This window comes from Podarcis tiliguerta (assembly GCF_965153285.1).
Source record: "Podarcis tiliguerta genome assembly, chromosome: 2".
Classification (NCBI taxonomy): Eukaryota; Metazoa; Chordata; class Lepidosauria; order Squamata; family Lacertidae; genus Podarcis; species Podarcis tiliguerta.
In genome coordinates this window covers 56,179,368-56,196,554 of record NC_139535.1, presented here as the reverse complement: position 1 = coordinate 56,196,554, position 17,187 = coordinate 56,179,368, and positions in this window count along the sequence as shown.

The window sequence follows — 17,187 nt, the reverse complement described above, 5'->3', positions numbered from 1 at the left end:
CTCTGTCCTATCTGCTGCTGCCCCATCTCATTCTGCTTAAAGGAGAACAGTGTGCAGTGACAACTTGTATATTTGTCCATAGACATGAGATAAGCTAATTCATTCTCTCTCTCTCTCTCTCTCTCTCTCTCTCTCTCTCTCTCTCTCTCTGTGTGTGTGTGTGTGTGGAGAGAGAGAGAGAGAGAGAAAATATTCTCATTTGGGCTGCCAAGTAATAGCAGATGACAATTGCATGCTCCTGCTTTTACAGTCAATGTTGTAAGCCACTCAGAGATCTTTTTAGTTGTCAGATGGCCTGTTATTTTATGTACATAAAATATTACAAATCCCAGCAGGCTGCAAGGATATTTTAAGGCAACCTTCCCTAATCTGGTGTCTTTCAGATGTTTTGGACTATATCTCCCATCAGCCTCAGCCAGCATGGAGGACAGCTGACTTAAAGAAATAATACAAAGCGTAGTTGAAAATTAAATTCTAGAGCGATGGCTGTGTTAGTCTGTGGCAGGACCAGAGTCTTGTGGCACCTTAAAGACAAAGGCTGCTATCCTGCCCTGTTTCCCAAGGGAAAGTGCTGCTGAACTCAATGGGGCTTGCTTTTGAGTAGAGCCTACTATTGTAGGCTGGAATTAACTTCATCAGATGCCTTATGCTTTTATACATCCAGGTGTATAAGAGAAAAAGCACACTTACAATGAAATGTAAAATATATAGTAATAATTCACGTAAAGCTTTAAAATATGCAAAATAAGCATTCACCTTTCACAACAGCAGTAATTGATGGGACATTGTCAAGTATGTAATGGGTAGTTTGCTATCGATAATTCTGAGCTCAGAAAGCAACCTTCACCTCCTCCACCCCTCCAAAAATCTGAAGCCACCCAAGTTGCAAAATATAAATGGAGCAGAGAAAAAAGCAGGGAGGATGAAAAATGGTTTGATAAAGACCACACACTAAGGAAGCATCTCTCATTTATAAATCTGATACAGTCATTGTCCACAGCAAAATACGGCATCTTCACGACTCGTATCCTGTACCAGGAAAGAAAGAAGATAAGCACATCAGGTGAAAGTTGGTGTTTGGAAGAAGTCCCCTGATACAAAGGAAGAATCAACCTGGAATAAATCCACAAGCAATTTAAACTGAGCTCAAGCTCATTCAGCGTCTCCAGAACTGTGGATAGATTTGGGGGAGGTGGGGAGGGAATGGTCTTTTAAATAAATATTTGTGTTAATTCAGTTGAAGAATGGAATTGAATAAAAGTTTAATACACTCCACTAATGCAATATAGTGGAGTGCGTACAGCTGGTTATATGTTGGTAACAATCTGTCATAGGCAGCAGTCATCTGGACTGTTTCTGGTCCATCTTGGGAAGGGCCTTAGCTCTGCTTTTCATGCAGAAGCTCCCGGGTTCAAGCCCCAACATTTCTTGGTAGGGCTGGGAGGGACTCCTGCCTGAAATCCACTGCCTCTTTGTTGACAATACTGGGATGGATGAATCAATGGTCTGACTCAGTATAAGGCAGCTCCTTGTATTCCTAACCACATGTAGGAAGAATAAACTATGACGAGTTAAACTAATATATCACGCCAAGTAAACATGCTTTCAGATAAACACTGTTTTAGATAAGGCTTAATTAAGCCTATCTGCTTAAATGATGACACGTACATGCTGAGGAAATGCAGGCAGGATTGTGAGATACAAAATTGGGATGCTGGAATAATGTAGCAGGTTACCTTGGGTTACTCCGTTCCCAATTTTAGGATTCTGGGGCCCATCTACACTATAAATGTCTCTTGGTTTTGTACCAGCCTGAACTTTCATGCCTTCTGGCAAGGAACCTTAGCTGTTGCATACCTGCAACTTGGGATAACACTGCATGGTAGTTGCTATGTGTGTCCATGAAAGAATCATGCATACTGGTGGCCCCTTTCCATTTCTGGAAGTCAGTGCTTTTCAGATAGTGTGATGACATCAATATAATTGTGTTCCAATAAATTCAAGCGGACTCATTCTACACAATGGCTGCAAGACAGATTTTTTTTGCACACATACTTTCTCCCTGATTTCCCAGCCATATGCGTGTGTGTGTGCGTGCGTGCACTAATCATTAGCATTTCAAAGTGGTGTATGTAAAAATAAACCATACAGAGAATAAAACAATAAAAAGTCATTATCAAACCAAAAACCACTTTAAAATGCCCACTGCAACAAGAAAGTCTTTGCAATTCCCCTTCTTTTGCTGCATTGTAAATGGTACTTGCAGAGTATAAAAGTCTCTTGTGATGCAGCAAAAGGAGAATGGGGGCGCTTTTGGAAGTGCGGGTCCTCTGCACACATGCACCCCTTGTAGAAGTGCCAGGCTCAATCCCTGGCAATTCCATGGATCTTAAGCTGAAAGACAGAAGAACTGAGCCTGTCCCTCCAGAAAGCTGATGCCAGTTGTAGTTGACTGTCCCAAGCCAAGTGCTTTGGGCCTGAGTCCATGGCAGCTCCTGGTACCCCCTGGTCCTCTGGCCCACACATCTCTTGAGTCAAAAGTCCAAGCGTTTAGAACCAAAGCATTGAAAACAAACACATCTGCTTAGTCTAAGCTGATTTTTCTAAAGACAGATTTAGAAGAGAAGATCAGCTGGGTTTTGTGGATATATATATATATATATATATATATATATATGAGAAGGTGATTTCATCTGCACCAAATGATTTTGCTCTCTCTGTGATGAGGCAAATGATGTTGGCTCCTGCTGCTCAGCTACTGCTCTGAGCTGTTTTCTTCCTCTTCTCACATGGCCGGTACTTCTGAACTTAGGGCTGCTGCAATTTAAGAGCCTGGGGACTCCCATGAGTCACTCATATGTCTCAAAAGATGTGCAGTGTTTTATTAAAAGAAGTAATGCACGTGACTGACTCCCGACCGTAAGCTCCTAGGCTCCAGGAACTCCCTTTTACCAAGGAAAATCCAGATTTTGTGTTTCTGGCAAATCCTTGTTCTGCCTGTGCAAAGATGGTGGTGAGCTATGGGGTGGGTAGTGGGTGGGGAGGGCTTCTTACAATCTTGCTAATAGGAATGCTTTTCCCCCAGATTCCTGCTTGCCAGAAAATCTGAAGGGCAGATGAATCTTGTCTCTAGTGCGCATGCAAGCAAATGCACACACATATTCACTTTGCACTTAGCAGGAGGTAACATTTATGTTGAACTGCTGATAACATGATGGGAGAGGTTACCTCTGCATATACCTTTAACGAAAAGAAGAACTGTTTGTTTAAATCAAGATGGGCTATTTGCAAAACAAAAGAATGCAATATAAGCATTGCTCTCCAGATGTTGGTCTACAGCTCCCATCATTCCTAACCTTTGGTCATGGAATGGGTTGTTGGGAGTCCAACAGCACATTGAGGGCCACAGCCCCCCCCAACCCTACAGTACTCAATGGGATGAGATCAGGAAGGCAGTGTGTTGTGGGTACCCCATTTTCATATTTGAAATGCTGGAGGAAATAATAATAATAATAATAAATAAAATACAGTGGTACCTGGGGTTACATACGCTTCAGGTTACATACACTTCAGGTTACAGACTCTGCTAACCCATAAATATTACCTCGGGTTAAGAACTTTGCTTCAGGATGAGAACAGAAATTGTGCTCTTGCGGCACAGCGGCAGTGGGAAGCCCCATTAGCTAAAGTGGTGCTTCAGGTTAAGAACAGTTTCAGACCTCTGGAACAGACCTCCGGAATGAATTAAATACTTAACCCGAGGTGCCACTGTATTATTATCCCACCCATCTGGCTGGGTTTCCAGCCACTCTGGGCAGCTTACAGCATATATAAAGTATAGTAAGAAAAAGAAACAGCCTAGAACAGCTAGAAAAGCTAACCAATAGACTGAAACTGACACAGGGAGAAAAAGAAGACTTCACTCTGCTATGGCTCCCCTTTATCACACATAGCATACAATTCAATATGGCTAACTCTACCCAACAACACCCACCCACCCACCCCACCTCACACATGCACAACAAAGCCCACTGCAGCCCACTAAGGAATCAGCCACACCCGAGGCCATCCCAACCTCTCTCACCACCAAGGAAAGATGACAAGTGACAAGACAGAGAACCTACCCAAGTGATGCTGACACAAAAACCCTACACACACAGAATATAAGTTTTGCCACCCCACCCTCTCTCCAGTCGTCCCCCCCCCCCTTTATCCCCAACCTATATTGCATATAACACCAACATCTCACAACAAATATAACTGATCTGTGGAAAACACAACCTGAATAAAAAGACAATGCTTGTGTTTTGTAAACGAGCAAAATCTTTAATAAATAAAACAGAAAAACGTCAATATATCCAGCCCTGCTGTTTCTGAAGCATAATACTTCACGGGTCTGCTTGGATGGTGGTGAGATGACGGGCTATCTCACGGAAGGTGGAGCAGCCCTGGTCTCTGTAACTCAAGGGTGGCAGGAACAGAACTAAAGGGCAGAAATGGTAAGGGGGCAGACTTTGACAAATGCTAGGAGAAATGTCCTCTAATGGAAAGGGCTGCTCAACAGTGGGCTCCCCTTTGCTCAAGGCAGTTAAGCAGAGACTGGATGCTGGAGTCAGCACCGCAGATCCTTTACTGAGCAGGGGTTGAACTGGATGACCTCCAAGGTCCCTCCTAATCCCATGATCGTAAGCCTGCAGGCAAGGTCCATAGACTACAGCTCTGTTTGGTACTGTGCCTAGATCTTTTGGATGTTAAGAAACAATAACCATGATTATTGTAATTCTGTGTTTCCAACAGCACGCTGCTTTGCCTGTCCCATCTTTTCAGCGTGGGAGGGACTAACTGGGTGTCACCTGGAGCACTGAATTTTTAAGATAAGGAGCAGCCCATTCTCCCCCTCCCACAAGACGGATGGCGGGGAGCAGAAGCTGCATGGTGCCGCTAGCTGTTCAAAGGCAATTGTGTGGTGTGCGCTAAAGGGGCTGTGAGGCAGAGATAGGCTCAGGTGTCTTGGTGCCCAGAGCTGAACATCCAAAATGGCGTCCAATAAATTTAAAATAAAAGATATGGCGAGCGGTGTTCCTTCATGGGAAACCTTCCAGGGTCCAAAGGCCAGGTGTGAGTGAGACCAGAGGCAAAAGTGAGCGGAGAAACAAGTATGACTCTTACTTTTGAATCACGTAAGGGAAATGTCCCTACACACCCCCTCACTCCACACCCATCTCTCTGTCCTCCGTCCAGGCAAGAGGCATCCTCACAGTTCAAGAACACATGGAAATGAGCTTGAGGAGGATGCAGAACAGGGCCACCCTGGGAAGAGTCCCAGCAGAAGTGGCTTTAGGGCACTGCAACAGACTCGGCTGCCCTGGGCACTGCGCTGCAGGAGGCAGCACAACAACACCACTGTGAGAGGCGGGGGACATGCCAGATTTTAGTGTCACACAGCAAGCCGCTAAAGTTTGAGAGCCCAAAGTCCGTCACTGGTCCCGAGGGCCAGGAAGAAAGACATGAAGGTCCAAATTCAGGCCCTGGACCTGAAGTTCCCCCCTCCCAGTCAAAAATAAAACAAACTACATAATTGGCACTTTGCTCTCCTTCATTGTACTCCCAATGGTCTATCCTCAGGCTTCCTTGCCCTGCCCAGCAGTAAAGGTAAAGGTAAAGGTACCCCTGCCCGTACGGGCCAGTCTTGACAGACTCTAGGGTTGTGCGCCCATCTCACTCAAAGAGGCCGGGGGCCAGCGCTGTCCGAAGACACTTCCGGGTCACGTGGCCAGCGTGACATCGCTGCTCTGGCGAGCCAGAGCCGCACACGGAAACGCCGTTTACCTTCCCGCTAGTAAGCGGTCCCTATTTATCTACTTGCACCCAGGGGTGCTTTCGAACTGCTAGGTTGGCAGGCGCTGGGAGCGAACAGCGGGAGCGCACCCCGCTGCGGGGATTCGAACCGCCGACCTTTCGATCGGCAAGCCCTAGGCACTGAGGCTTTAACCCACAGCGCCACCCGCGTGACCCACCTGCTGACCCAGCAGTAGGTCAGCCCTATTGTGAAGAGACTGCTCTGAGGCTTCCAGCTGCCCACTGAACCCTGGAGGTTCTCCTTCCTCAGGGGGCTGAGCAGAGAGGTTTGGCTGGGATTGGCCCTCGGATCAGAGACTCCAGGGACTGGTGACCTCATGGAGTTACAGAGGTCAGGTGCTGAACTGGAGTCCCGGTCCTGGTCCGTGCAGTTCATTCCCACAAGTGTATTCAGAAGGGGAACTCTTTACTTCGTGCCATGACTGGGTTTATGGTGTCCTGCTAAATCTAAAGTGTGATCCGTGCAATGTGACTGTGTCTCATGGCAACAGCTTTTAACCACCCTTTTTATAGATCTGAACCTTCACTTAACGTTCCTTACCATTTCAAAGACTGCAATTATTTTCATAATCTCTGTTCTGTTTGCCACACGGCATTTGTTGTCTTGGAACCTGAAAAGTGAGGGGTTTCAGAACTGGGATCCGGAATCCTGCAGCAATTCTGAAATGTTTTATCTTCTCTGTCTAACAAGCCTCTTCACTTCTCTGGCTTAAAATGTCCACAGAAAGTATATTGAAAGGGAGGGACTATCAGCCACGCCCATGCTTTTTTGTTTTTTTTAAAAGGCAATGTCATCCTAGGGAGATATTTATATGTTGCTTAGGCAGAGATTCATCTGGACTGAACTTCCTAGCTCTATCAGATGTAGATGGAGAAATTGCCCAGTAAGAAATATGCAACAAAGCATGACAAAAACTGGACTGGGGCATCTCTGTTTAATATAGACACAATTTACATGCGCATATAGTTAAAAGGTAATGGAGGTAGAGCACTCTATATTTACAGTGCAATTCTATACGTGTCTGTTCTGAAGTAAGCCTTATTCAGAGGAGACCCATTGAAATTAAAGGACCTAAGTTAGTAATCGAGTCATAGAACTATAGAGCTGGAAGGGACCACAAGGGTCATCTGGTTCAACCCACTGCAATATCCATTGATTTCAATGTGTCTACTCTGTCTATGTCTAACATTGGATGCAACACATAGAGTTCAAAGAGAGTTACCAGAGGCCTTTCTCCTGGGCATGGTCGGCCAACAGGTGCGAAAGAAGGATAGAACTTTCTTTATGTATGCCACAACAGCAGCAAGAATACTTATTGGGCAGTATTGGAAGACACAAGAACTACCCACTCTGGAAGAATGGCAGATGAAGGTGATGGACTGCATGGAATTGGCAGAAATGACTGGCAGCATCAGAGACCAGGGAGAAGAGACGGTGGAAGAAGATTGGAAGAAATTTAAAGACTATCTACAGAAATATTATAAGATTAATGAATGTTAGAATGACATCGGATTGAACGTAAAAGGTTACTAGCAACAAAGTGGTGAAGGAGAATAGAAAATTCGAAGGTTAAAAGGTGTAAAATTAAAAGGCTTAATATATTAAGATATTAAGAAGATCAAGATATATTAAGAAATTAAGATTAAGATAAAGATTAAGTTAAGATAGAGGGAAGGGATTTGCTGATTAAATATATGAACTGGAATACAGTGAGGGGAGGTGTGGGGAAGTCTGGGAAATAAGTAAACGCAAGGAATACTATGAAAATGGAATTGTTTTTATTTGTTTTTTTTCCTTTTGTGTTGTTGTTTTTGTCGTTTTGTATTTTTGTATTTTTCTGTTGTTTTTTCTTTTTATGTAAAAACCCTAATAAAAATATTATATAAAAAAACAAAAACAAAGGGAGTTACTCCCAGGTAAGTATGTATAGGGCTGCAGCCTTGGGGATGCTACAGTTCTGAACCTCACGGTACATCAGAAGTTTGAACCTTTGCTACTACTTTTGGCCTATCAAACATGAGTGGCTGCTGTTGGATTCACAACTGAATTCACAGCCAAAAGAATGTTCTGAGAATATTTGCCATCAAAATCCACAAAGGGGAATGTTGGGAATTGTGTGGGTCAATTTTGTACCACTCCTAAAATATCCCAACACTCAATTTAAAACCAAAATAAATACTGTAGAATAGAATGGCTCTACGGTAGACATTTTGTTCAAGAGTGTAAAATGATTTAAACTTGAAAAGTGGGGGGTTTAAGAGTACTGAAACCTCACAGAGGCTCACGGTGGCTCCAATAAAAGGGAGGAGAACAGCTTAAATCACAAGCAACATCCCACTCCAAATATTTGAATGTTCCCACTGATAATGCAGTGGTATAGCATCGACCTTGTGTAAGTCCCAGGTCCAATCCCTTTTGTCCCCAGTTAGGGCAGAGAACAGCTGCTACCAGCCAGAGTAAACGATACTGAGCTAGATGGACCAACAGTCTGACTGAATGTACGGCAACTTCCTATGTGCCTCTAATAAGACTCTGTTGCCTAACCACTCCAAGGATGCTTCCTTGAGACTGGCTGGGCTGAATAGGACGATAATCCCAAACTCAGCAATCTACCTGTGCCCTGCAGCCAAGTAACTGCAGAGCCACACTGTGTTATCGGTGGACGCAGCAGCCAGCCCTACAGCTTCTCCAACAGAATAATAATCCAGCACCTGAGGAACTGTTGCTGTTATAATTTGTGACTGCCAAATTGGTTTCCTCTTTGGCAAGCCAACTACCAGCCATGTCTTCACACTACACATGCTCATTAGCAAACATGTAAGTAAATAAACAACAAAGAAGGGAAACATATCTGCTTGTTCCGCTGTCAAAAAACGGAAAGGGAAAGCCTTTTGGTTTCCACCTGATGCCCAGGTTTGAATGCTAAATTGCTGCAACTTAGAGCAATTGCTGTGAACACCTACAGAGAGATCATGGAAGGCAGCATGCAAACAAATGGGCAAAGGGTTTATTTAAACTAGGAAGAATAAAGCAGGGCTTCTTTTCCCAAAGGAATTCATCCTATCCCTTGGAGACCAGCCCACCCTCCTCCTGTACCTTTAACAGTTGGGTAGAAGAGGGTATTTGCCAAATATTTACAAAACTTCCTTCTTCTATGCAGCTATTAAAAGGCACAGAGGTATCCTGTGACTCTTGTTTTCTCTCTAGCCCAGCATACACAGAGCGAAACCTATTTTGAGAAGCCAATCTTTGGCTACAGTGCCGTGCATGCTTATGCAGGAAATGGCCTGCTGAATTTAGTGCAATTTACTTCTAATCAATTTACTTCCAAGCAAGCACAGTCCTGCTTATGGGCTTCTCATGATTCCTGCTTGTAGGATAGGCATCCGGTTGGCCACTGAGAGGCCAGGGTGAAGGATTCAATGGGGCTTGGAACCCATCCAGCAGGGCTCTTCTTATGTATACAACTGGGCTGTCAATCTGCATTTCTGGCTGCTGGAAGATCTTGCTCTGTCTCTTCCAAAAGCTAGACATCTTTGCAGAGGGATAATTGCCAATCACTTCCAGATTCCTGATAGCTGATTTGCCCTGCCAAGTGCTGGACTACCTGAAATGGGGAAAATCTCCTTTAGAACGGAAACCTGGCCTTCATTAGCTGGAATCAGAAGAATGGTTACCTCTGTGATTTTCCAAGCAATGGAAAGGGCATACAGGGCACTCCAGTGATCGTGCTGCTGGCAGAGAGAACTAGGGCACACAGCCAGAGGCAAACGAGGCCAGAACTACTGTTACCTTTAATAGTTATGCAGAACAGTGGTGTGCTTAGGACATTTTAGATTCTGGACTTAATGGTCTTCCAGGAGTGGGGGCTCTTTAGATCAGGAGTGTAGCTCAGGATCTACTAGCAGACCTCTGGGAGATCTGGAGCAGGTCAGCAAGGGTTGTTTAACAGCAGCAGCAACAACAACAAAACAGACACTTTTCGCAGCTGGTGAGGTGAAGAGAGCTAAGCAGGGTTGGACCTTTATGTAAAAGGATTGAGAGCTCAGTTCGGTTCAGACACTGAAAACAAGTATCTAAGCTCAGAGGCAACCTGGTCTATAACTGCACATCTTTTGTACCTGGCTCTGGTTGGAAGTTTCCAGTGAAAAGCAAAGTAATGCGTCTTACCGGGTAATTGTGTATTAATTCTAAAGTGCTCTGCCAGCCCTGCTGAGTTTGGGAACCCTCCTGCTCATTGTCCTGAGTGGGCCATGGACATCAAATCCTGCCCTGATAGTACCATTGATGCAGAAGAGGGGCTTTCAGTAGAAACACAGGGAGGCCCTAGTATTTGTCCTTTTAGGCCTGAATTGTCTGCTCTGAGTGGCTGTGAATGTCCTGGGCCTCAATCAGGGAAACCTTTTCACCACCTGCTTCCTGAGCAATTACCGTATTTTTTGCACCATAACACTCACTTTTTTCCTCCTAGAAAGTAAGGGGAAATGTCTGTGCGTGTTATGGAGCGAATGCCTACGGGTGGCGGAGGGGATCTGCTGCAGTTGTGAGCAGAGGATCCATGGTTCCCCTTCCTTCCCTCCTCCGTGGCTCGCTTTGAAACAGCAAAGCGGGAGAAGAGCCGCTGAGTGGGGAGGAGAGAGGGACAGAGAGTCTGCTTGCTTTAAACGAGCAAAGCGGGAGAGGAGAGGAGCCGCTTACATGAGTGTAAGCGGCTCCTGTCCAGTTGGCTCCTTTAAAGCAAGCAGGCTCTCTGTCCCTCTCTCCTCCCCACTCAGCTCGCTAAATAGCATTATTAGCAGCATCCTTCTCCACACACCCTATGCGTGCTCCTTGTCCCTTGAGTGCTTTCCCTTCCCTCCCCACTTAAAACATGGTTACAAAGCATGGATCCACATGGATCCTCAGGATTTTTGCACTGGGCTACTCCAAACTCACTGTCAGATCACATGTCTGTGGCCACAGCATGAACCACAAAAATCATACATCCACTGTTTCATTTAGAATATTTTTTTTCTTGTTTTCCTCCTCTAAAAACTACGTGCGTGTTATGGTCTGGTGCGTGTTATAGAGCGAAAAATACGGTAACTGGAGATGTCAAGGGTTGAGATGCCAGGATCTACAGCCTCTTATATATGATCTGAGCCCAATCCAACCCCAAAACACACACACACACACAAAACAAGCTGCCACTGTCAGGATCCCTTCTCCTACAAAACTAATAAAAGCACAGGAACTCTGACTTCTTTTCTCCTCTCGCCACATCCCAGCAACTCAGGTTATTTCAGTAACATTTCAGCTGCTAATGCTCTTGCCACACTTAAATCTAGGCACATAAGCACAAAGCTTAGTTAAACTTTAGACACTAAACATAATAATAACTTTGGGAGAGAAAAAAACTAATATAAATTCCCTCCTACATCATGTACTATCACTGTTTGGCTAAGCGCCCTCCTCCCACCAGCAATGGAAAATAAGAAATCAAATATAAAAGATGTTCCAGTGAATGGACCTAAAAAAGAGAGAGAGCAAAGTATGAGCTGCTGAGAAAAGCAAATTGAGAAAGAAAGCTAAAGGTTCCTCAGCAGCAATTATATTTAGAGTTCTCTCGTCATAGTGACATGCGGAAAACTAAGCCAGACCCTCACCATAAGGGTGATCGGTAGCTGACCACACAACAATAAGGGATTCTTGAAGTTATGTAACAAAGACTCAACAGAGAGACAACCAGCTTGTTTCAAAAGCCTTGCTTGCTCCAGTGCTGGTCACCTGCCCATGACTTATGTTACCGTCGCTTAACTATTTCATGTGTGGATGCTGCTGTCAGCGAGGAAGCCCAGCTTGTGCCGCTGCCTCAGATTCATGCATGGAGAAGCCTAGCGACTGGTTCTTCCCGCAAACGTCTCATTCCATGGAAGGAAAAAGTGACCACTAGGGGGCAAACATGCTCTAACCTTGAGTGTCCCATCTCCTCCCCACCCCCGCTCCCCCAGCACCAGTACGGCCCATGCTGGGAGAAGGCCTGTTCTTTGGCACAAGGGTTCATTTGCTAGAGAACTCAGACACACCAAACATGAGGGCCAGGACCCCCTTTCATTATATGTATATATGGTGCCTCACTTGCATCTTGCCTGCAAATATCCTTTTTGGCACCGTCCCCAAATAAATGCCTGTGTGCTTTCTCTCTCTCCCTCTCTCCCTCTCACTGTTATCAATGAACACTGCTTTCTCGCATTATTACTGCGATGTGTCACACAACTCAGAGTTATTGTCTCACCTGAAAACATGACATTACCGAGGAGCATTACCAGAAAGAATGTGGGATATTAATGGCTGTCAGCAGGAGCAGCCAACCTGCTGCCTTCCGGATGCTGCTAGACTACAGCTCCCATCAGCCCCTGGGCCATGTTGTCCAACAACATGAGAGTCAGTGTGGCATAGTGGTTAGAGCAGGTATGGGCAAACTCGGCCCTCCAGATGTTTTGGGACTACAACTCCCAACATCCCTAGCTAACAGGACCAGTGGTCAGGGATGATGGGAGTTGTAGTCCCAAAACATCTGGAGGGCCGAGTTTGCCTATGCCTGGGTTAGAGTGTTGGACTGGGACCTGGGAGACCCTTGGGCAGGGACGAAACTAGGCATTATTTCACCCAGGTTAAAGACTCAGAATCAGTCTGGGAGTCTCAATGGAACGCCTCTGGAGGCTTCACCTGGGAGAAAAAAACACACCTGGTTAGCTCTGCTGCAGCTGCAGCTCTGCCATGGGTCTCTTTCTCTCTGCCTAACCTACCTCACAGGGTTGTTGTGAGGATAAAATGGAGAGGGGAGAAACTTGTGTGATACCTTGGATGAAAGGTGAGGTATAAATATGGTAAACAAACAAACATTGAGAGGGTACCCCAATGGCTACCTCTGGCCTATAGAATTGTTTTCCATGGGCCCCTGCAGGACAAACTGCCTCAACTTGGCATACCCTATGGCATTATTATTATTATTATTATTATTATTATTCAAATTTGTTAATTGCTTTATTTTGCCCAGGGCAACCAAAACAGCTTACAACCAAACATAACAGATAACCCTGCAGCGCCCCCCCCCCCCGAGATACATTAAAGCCAAGAGGAAAAAGAACTATATTAAAAACATTCCACCCACATCTAAAAGGTCATAGGTAGTTAAATGCCGAAGGTTTGGTTATAAAGGAAAGTTTTTGCCTGACACCTAAAGAGATGTACAGTGGTATCTCGGGTTAAGTACTTAATTCGTTCCGGAGGTCCGTTCTTAACCTGAAACTGTTCTTAACTTGAAGCACCACTTTAGCTAACGGGGCCTCCTGCTGCTGCCATGCCGCTGGAGCACGATTTCTGTTCTCATCCTGAAGAAAAGTTCTTAACTTGAAGCACTATTTCTGGGTTAGCGGAGTCTGTAACCTGAGGCATATGTAACCTGAAGCGTATGTAACCTGAGGTACCACTGTAATGAAGGTGTCAAGCAAGCCTACTTGGGGAGAGCATTCTACAAGTGGCGGTGGGGGGGGGCACCACAGCAAAGGCCCATTCCCATGTTGCCACTCTTTGGACATCGACACAAGGAAGGGCATCAGATGATGATCGCAGGGTCTGGGTCAGTTTATATGGGGAGAAGTGGCCCATGACGTATTGTGGTTCTGAGCTGCTTACAGCTTTATAGGTAAAAACCAGCACTTTGAAGAGGGCTCATAAACTATTTGGCCACCAGTGCAGTCGGGCTTGGATTGGCATTATATGCTCAAACCATCTTGCCCTGGTGAGCAACCTGGCTGCCAAATTCTGCACGAGCCGACCTGGGCATGCCCCCCAATCTCCAGCAATATGTCTGCCTTAAATGTGGTCCGTGCAGTCAAGCCTAAGCAGGACAGTCACTAGTTAATTTCGAAAGAGAGAGGTGTTGAGGCTTAGGGCTGGCTGGAAGCTGCACTGTCTGTCTTGGAAGCCTGAGTCCTCAATTGCAGAGATATCAAATTGTGAGCTCTGCTCTCTGGTTGCTAGGGAAATGCACTTGGGGCCTACTCACAGGCACTGTCCTTTATTATTATTATTTCTTTACATGCACCAGGCACTGAAAATAGGTTTTAGAACTGATTCCTGATTACACAAGTTAAAACCTACTCTTTATCCTCAACACACACACAACCCTCCCTCTCTTCATTAGGGACAAGGGAGTCAGGAGGTCAGGAATTAAGTGCTCCCCACAAAGTGAACACTGGAAGCCAGATTGCTGGCAAACAAAGAGGTTCTCCAAGGCAAGTTAAAGACCTTCAGGTAGACAAGAGATATTATTTCCTGCCCGCCCCCAACAAAATGTCCCTAGACTAACATCAGCCCACAATACCCCCTTTCTTTCCTCCCTTGCAATGCTCCTGTCCTCATAACAGCAGCATGGCAGGGTAGAAATTCAACAGGTGCAGCTCCCCTCCTAGGAGTGAGCATGGACAATAAAAACCATAGAAAATCAATAGAATAGACCCAGCAAAACAGCAGCAAAACATATTGATTTTCTACAGTTTTTAATGCTTTTCTGATTTTATATTGTGCTTTACAATTTTTATAAGTCGCTCAGAGACTCTTCATATAGCAAGCGACTAATAAATTAATAAGAACAACAACAAAATTAACACATTGCCTTCCGGACTCTATTTCCCTACTACACACTGCGGAAGACCCCTAGGTGCCCACAGGGAAACGTCGTAGCTCAATGGTAGAGCATCAGTCTTACATGAATATGGTCCCTGATTCAATCCCAGGCTGGAAGAGAATGCTGCCTGAACCCTGGACAGCAGCTGCCAGTCAGTGTAGACGATATTGAGCGAGATGGACCAGTGGGCTGACTCATGATAAGGCAGCTTCCTGTGTTACACTGTACAGGGCGGGGGCAGTGAGCCTGTGGTCCAGCCGGCACAGCCAATAGTCAGGCGTGGTGTAAGATGAAGGACCCAAGCAGAGACAGCGCAGAGGAGCCTGAGGGGAAATGTCCGCCATCTTTGGAGAGGGAGAATCAGAGTAGTACGCTCTGAGGGGTTTGCCCTAAAGAGAGAGCAGCCGCGCAGTCCTTTTCTGCAAACGGCCTACAAAACCTTTGCCCGGGTCCGCAGAGCAAAGCGAGGAGGGAGACTTGCTGAGTTGAAGGCGGCAGGCTAAACGCTGGCAAACAGGATTGTCTTCTGTCATCCATGGCTTCTCCCACACACACCCTCAGCCCATTCGCTATGCCAGCTCCTTCACACTGACCCCGATGAGTGAGGCTGGCGCTGTCAGAGTTAATTTGCTGCTGGCCCCTCTCAGATGTGCTAAGGAGTCCCCCCCCCCTCTCCCTCCCAGCCCTTTTCGCTTTGCTTGTCATTTCTGTGTCCCAGCAGTGAGGCTTTTAAGACTCAGCCTCCATTTCAGGCTGTTTCAGCGAACGCCTGTGCATGAGGAATTCTTTGGCCGTAACCAGTCTGTCTCTTGGGAGGCCAGAGAGGGAAGGACTGTTGATGGAATTCCCATGGGAGAAAGGGCAGAAGCCAAAGGAATCGGTTCCCTGAAGGAGGACAACTGCTCCACGCCAAAACAGGAGACAAAAGGGTGAGGGTAAGTAATAATAAGAAGTTCTGTCAGGCACAAAGCAAAGCTCGCTGGCTGAAACACAACATTCAAAACACAGGATGCCTGGGCCTCCTTTGGAGCAAACTAAGAACATATTCATCTGCTGAGAAGCTTCGCACAGTTCTTCCTACGCCATCCATCTCAGGTTACTGCCACTCTTTCCTCACAGACCCCACCTCACACCAGTCCAAGCAGCAGTTCCCATCCCACACGACTGCATGAATAGGATGCAGAAATGCAAAGAAAAGCCGCCCCCTCCCCACAAATTGCACAAAGTCAATGGGACCCTTAGACAGTACAAGAGGGAATCAGGATAACTGATAGAAAGAACAGTGCAATAGACCCTACTCCTCAGTTGTCCCAATAAAATTGGGCCGTGTGTTTTTGGGGGCCGCCGTCTCAGCACCCAAAAAGTGCTTTTGGGGTAGCCATAATCTTGCACAGATCATGTGACTCGCTCAGGAGTGCAGCCCCGGAAGATGTGTGGCCTGGTTTTTCACCTCAACATATTGGAGGGAACGAAATATATGACTACAAAAGCACATAAAACCGCTTATGAAATAGACTCATGTTATAGCGTATGCAAAATAGACTCAAATCATAGCTTAAAAAACTAAATGACTGACCCAAAATGATGGCAGTGGAGCGCATGCGTGCTCTCTCTGCCTAAAATCGGGCGGGGGAGGGCTGTGACCCTCCAGCTGCTGCCATCATCCCTCACTATTGGCTGTGCCTGATGGGAGTTGTAGCCCAGCAACACCTGGAGGTCCATAGTTCCCTGTTGCTAACCTGAAACAAAGCATATTTTCTTTTGTGAATGGGCCTTTTATAGCCTTTGTAGTAATAATAATTAAAAAATGGTGTGTTGTGATAGTGGCTGAATGAACTTCTACTGGGAGGAATTATCTCTCCATTTGAAGTGGGGGTGGGCAGCTGGGGGAATAGCAGGACTACTATTAAACTACTTGTAATAGTTGCATAGAAGAGGGGATTTCAGCTGTTGTCAGGTAAGCAAAGAACACCAGCTGAAATTCCCTTTCCCTGCCCTCCTTCCTCACCTGGCCACCCCTCATTCAGAGGCCCCATAATTTGTTTTGCTGCCTCTGGCACGTTGTGAGGGGACAGCCTTTGTCCTTGGCTGGCAAGCCTCCCCCCCCCCCCCGCCCTGCCCGTAACTATAGTGAGTGCGACTGATTGGATTGTTACTGGGGCAACACCTTCACCTGTTTCCATTACTACAGGTGGAGGCTGCGTGCTGAAGCACTGCCTGCTGTGGCCCATCTGGAGCCATTTGGGTTCTCTTGTTTGTGCCTGGAGAAACCAAGTCTTTGATTATCTATATTGTCCTTGGCTTATGTGTGCATTTGGAAATTGCTTGGAATGTCCTCATGGGTGTATTGGAACTCACATGGTTTTGTTATGTGTGATTACTGAGGGGGTATTTAATTTTTATTTATTTATTTATTTATTTGCATTGTGTGGGTTGAATAATAACTCAAATGTTGAATGGTGGACTAATTGTATTGTGACCTGGATTAGCTTGTTTTGTTTAAGGAGACAATTTGCATGTGGTGGTTGGTGCTCCTTGTGGCTGCTGGGGCAGCAGGCAGGCTAGTTAAAAATAGGTGGATCCAGCTATAACAATAGGCAGAGCACTGCTACAAGAAGGAAGGATTTATTAAACTAAATAATAATAATAATAATAA